Source organism: Arachis ipaensis, chromosome B06 (assembly GCF_000816755.2).
Source record: "Arachis ipaensis cultivar K30076 chromosome B06, Araip1.1, whole genome shotgun sequence".
NCBI classification, from domain to species: domain Eukaryota; kingdom Viridiplantae; phylum Streptophyta; class Magnoliopsida; order Fabales; family Fabaceae; genus Arachis; species Arachis ipaensis.
Window position 1 is genome coordinate 128,637,655 of NC_029790.2, and position 5,500 is coordinate 128,643,154.

The window sequence follows — 5,500 nt, forward strand, 5'->3', positions numbered from 1 at the left end:
TATTTTTCTATTAAATAAACTTAATTTAATCTATTTAAAATTTTCAATTTGGATTTTAAATTAAATTTAAGTTATGTTTAATAAAAATTAAAACTATATAAAATATTAATTTAAATTTAATCTGATATAAGTTAATTTAATTTAGTATAAAATTAAAAAAATTGTGAAATTTATTGAAAAATATTAATTTATTATTTATTTTATATTTATTTGTTTTATAATTAAATTTATATTTCACTTATAATATATTCTTATTTTATAAAGTGATCTTATTAAATTTTAAAAAATTAAGAAAAATAGAATAAAAGATAGATAAATATTATTTGAAAGAAAAATATTTTTTAGGGCAAGTTACTTAAATAAATTGTTTGAAAACTAAATTTACTAGATTACGACTTTTTAATACAACAAACGAAATTTTAACTTTTCTGTATCTATAGAAATGTAGGGGTTTCCAATTGAACATAATTCATTACAGGGTGTAGCGGGTTTACGTGAGATTTCATGTTGGGCAGAAACCGCTACAGGTTGTAGCGCAGCGGTTTCTGAACAAATTTTACTAACCAGAAATCTCAAGTGGGCTACAGGGGAATTGTCTACATAAATCGTAACACACAGCAGCGGTTTATGTATAGTAGATTATCTACATAGAATACAATTTTTTTACACAAGAAGATGAATATTTAAATAATGATGATAACAAATATCTTCTAATAAAAATCTAATTTACCTTAATCTTGATGACAATGCCAAAAAATTATTATATAGTTAATATTTTGTGTTTTATTATATATGATATGGTAGGTGAAAATAGAAAACAAATGTAAAATGCGTGTCATGTATATGATATGGTAGGTGAAATAGAAAACAAATGTGAAATGCGTGTCATGTATGTTTTGTTGCTGTTTTTTGTTTTTGTTACTCCTACTAAAACTCCCTCCTCTTTTATTTGAGTCCCACTAGGGAGGCAATAAGGTATCTATACAATAGGCTGTTTATTTGGCCCAATATGTATTAATAATGTAAATTAAATATCATTATCCCTAATTTCTAGTTGCCTGTTCAGTTTTGTGATATCTACCCCCAATTTACCCCAAATTCTTTCACATTAACCCTTCATCACCCACCGTTACCCTACCCCCAAAAAACCCAATTGTTTGTTCCGCAGAAAAACTCTCCTTTCTCCGGCGCCCCGCCGTGTGCGCAGCAACCTGCATCCTACTGCTCTGTTTCTGCGCGACGTGTAGCCTCCGTTCCTGCCGACCGGAACTGTCGCGCTCTGCCTTCTTGTGCCAACGCCCTCGCCGGAAGAACCTCCGTCACTCTTCACGCGGCCGAACTTCCGTGACCTGCAATTGTTAGCGTCGCTGACGTGAGTTGCAGCCCTGAACCCCCGCGCTCGCGTCATCTCAGCGCCAGCCTGCTGCCTGGGTCTTGTTGAATTACTCGAAGAATAAATATCCACGAAAACTGAGAAAGTGAACATCCAAAATCATACAAAAACGAACATCCAATATGAACGTGTATAAATAACAACATAATTACTTTATAAAACGACTAGCTACCAACCAAATGACCGTGTAAAAAAACATTTTGAAACCTTGATAGTCAGATAAATCATAACCAGCAATCATTGTCTACAACTAAACACCCAAGAATAATCATCCACGTTCACAGAGAAAGTGAACATCCAGCGACAGGAAGAAGGCACAAACCGGTTGCGACAGAGGCACTGGACATCAAGGTTATTGCGGTGCCGGGAGCTCGACTCACACAATATGCGCAACCTCCCTACGTACGCGGACGACGGTGCCAGTTGGAAGAGTGTCGGTGCGATGTCCAACGGCAACTGGTAACCGTGGCTGCACTGTACCGGCTTTTGCTTCGAGGAGAGAGTGAGAGAAGAAGTTCACACCGTATTAAGAGAGGGAGGTAATCCTAATTTGATTCCATAACTGACAGGAATCATGATTTGATTCAAATTTTAAATTGGAAACTACTCAAAATTAATTAATTGCCTTTAATTTAATTCTAATTTCAATTTAACCCCATTGTACACATTGTATAAAACATTAGGGGTGTCAAAAATCCCCAGGAGGTGGGGATCCCCGCGGGGACCGCCCCGAATGGGGCCCAATAGTGGAGAATTTTCTCCGTGGGGATGGGGATGGGGAGCGAAATTCCCCCGAGACATGCGCGGGGACCCGAGCGGGGATCCCCGCCCCATCCCCGATAATTCCCCGAATCTTTTAACTTACTTAATAACCCTTACTTTATTTCTAATATAGGAGTTCTTTTAGTAATTTCACTCATTGAAAAACCATAACCCTATTGTTCAAGATTTTATTTTATAGACTATAATTTGCTATATTATATTTCTGGACTTATAATTTTGGATAAGATATGTTTGTGTGTTTGTAATAATATTTTGTAGTTTGTTTTTTGGTTTTTTGATTTTTTTTTTTATTATAATTTTCATATGAATGTACATAGGGAGATGGGGAATGGGGCCCCGCGGAGAATTCATGAAAAACGACCAAACCTAACTACTTAAGAACCAAAATACACTCAGAAAGAGATAGACTACGTAAGTACTGATCATATAATGTATATAACTAAAAATAGAAGAACCATTAATATTCTAAGGATCTTTTCAACTTACCGGCATCCTAATAACGTATTCTAAAGGTGAAGTTTACAGTTTAACTTAAAGATTATCGTTCAAAGAACTCCGTCAATACGTTTTTGTATTATAGTAACCTTTCTTTGATCAGAGATACAATTATTCCTAAAGATAAATCTTATCGGGACTTTACTTTTTGAAATAAGAATTAGACGTCTTAATTGTCTAATACGAAAATCCTATACTAACTAACTAATAAGTGGTTTCTAAACGGTTACAATACTAGGAAGTACAATACCATTGAGACTTAAATTCCTCACTTCAGGAATGAAATACGTAAAGATTAAAGACAACAGTTTAGAAACAATTCATCTTTATGTAAAGTAAGATTAATTCATAAGATACGGTTTAACAGTTCTTCGGAGATTCTTCAAGTTCCAAAATCCTTTGGTTCCTAGCAACACACATTTAATCAAGCCAGTTTGTGAACCTGGAACCATCAAATAGAGTCCTTCAAAAAAGAAGAACCATGAATAAACTAAAAAAAGAGAGTAAAAGTCCAATTCACACTCACCAACTTTGATATTTTTACCGTAACACGGAAGGAACAGTTAAGTCATTATTGTTTGATCAGACACTGAATCCAAGGTCGAAAGAAGGCCCCTGTAGAAGAAACAGGACAAGGTGGAAGTCTTTTGTTTTCCTTGTATGATTAATGGAGTCGTTGTAGAGCTAAAGTTAAACAACAAGGAGTCAGTTTGTACATGCACTGTGACCAGAACTATCCGCACAACAAAACTTCTTATTTTGAGCCAAACAAGTTTTCGACTTTTGGAATGAAGAAAGATTTGGTTTTGTAATAGAAGGAGAAGTGTAAGAGAGATTTACGGCCAGAATAGAATGAGAAAGATGTGGAGTGAGGTATGAATGGTACTAGGTAGCCATGGGAAGATAAAAACTTGAGAAGTGATATGGTACCGGTGGATTCGGTGAGTTACGTTGTTTCAATATAGGAGTTGATACACAAGCAGATTGAGGTCGACGACGACGGGAACGACGACTCCTTGAGTGAGAAGTTAGGAGGTAAAGGTGGTGAAACCGTTGGTTTGAGGTCTTCGAAGAATACAATAGTAGAGTGGTGGCCAATGAGGATAGTTTCAACCAAGTGGAACGAGGTCTAGAACCAGAAGGAGGATTAAAATCTAGGGCAAACACGTTACTAAAAGGTCTATTTAAGTTCTGACAACTTTGAAGAATACCGGCACGTGAACTCGAACATAGAACCCTGAGTTCGAACCGTTTCGGTAATGACGGAGGACGTAAAGCAAGAGGACTAAATTATCAACTAGCCGGAAATTTCAAGTTTGTTGATTCTGAATCTTTTCCCGAATTGTATTTCTCTGCAGTGGTCTCAAAGGACGATTTTAAACTTCTTTAAGGCCTTAACACGGGAATATCCTTGGGACAACTAAGAAATCGGTTCCATAGTAACCTTCGTCTTTTCTCTAGAACGAGACATCATTCTCTCCAAGAACCCTACTACTAACTTTTCTCATGAAATTATCTGGTGAACTGGGTAAAGTCTTTCCTTAAACCAGAGGGTTTGTTCAACTCTCGTTACTAATATTCTGTAGGCCTTAACAAAATACACTCAAACTTTCCCGTCTCCGTGAGACAAAAGAATCATCTCCCCAAACCACTCTTTCCACTCAATAACCTCTTCCTACTCTATAACAAGAATGCGTTATTTACCTCCCTGAACCAATCCCTTAGTTTCTCTTACTCTGCTCTCCCTTCTTCCCCGTCCTAACTGTTCAAAAAACCACCAAAGTCACTATGACTACTTTTATTACTCCTACTGTCACTACAACTTATACTAGTGTTAAAACTATAACTATTAAAACTTCTACCAATACTACTACCAAAACTCCTTTATAAACTTCTGAACCTAAAACTCCGATTCGTACTACTGGTATCACCAAACGAACGGCTTTTATACTTACCACTTAAAACCTGACGTCCTGTAAAAGGATAAGTTTGATCCCACCTACTTCTTGTTCACGTCGGAACCATCCTTATAAATTCAGTATTTTCCGATACTAGGTACCCAAGATAGAAAGTACATGGTATAATGCTAACCTTCATGGACGAAACATGAATTGAAAAGCGAAATCAAAACATGTCATAGTAAGTGACATTTTAATAACTATATTATGTTTAGTTTAGTTTCGTTTAGTTTATAACCAAGGTTCGAAAATATGTACCAAAACAAAGATTACGGTTTTCATCAATTATCTTACCGAAAATATTCATAACCCAAAACCTGGTGAAAAAGCCAGACTAAGACAAAGAGTTAAGACTATTAAAACTATCAACAAGTTTGGCCTGTTCGGAAGCCAATCGTCAACTTGACTAATAACTTTAACCAGTAACTCATGGTTTTTGATTTTTTCATTGATATATATAGTAATTTTATTATTGTTATTATTTTATTTTATGCAATATTACCCAAAGTAATTTATCAAATCTAAATTAAACTCCTTCCCTCTTCCCATTAAATCCTAAAAATTAACTTAAAAATCACAAACCAATTAAAACAGTATGCCTTATAAAAAATACTCATGTTAAAATTAAAGAAAAAGTACCTATTTAAACAGAAGCATTCATCTTTACCATTAAATGAGAGCTTAATCTGGGATTATTTTCCTTTTTCATACTCTTCAGTTACATACAAAATATCCCTACAGTTACCCCGCCCCGTCCCCGCCCCCTATGGAGGGACGAAGGGTAGGGGCGGGGGTCTTAATTAGGGGCAGGGGCGGGGTAAGGGGCGGTACCCCTTATTAACAGGGGTAGGGGTAAGGGGCGCAAGGGGCG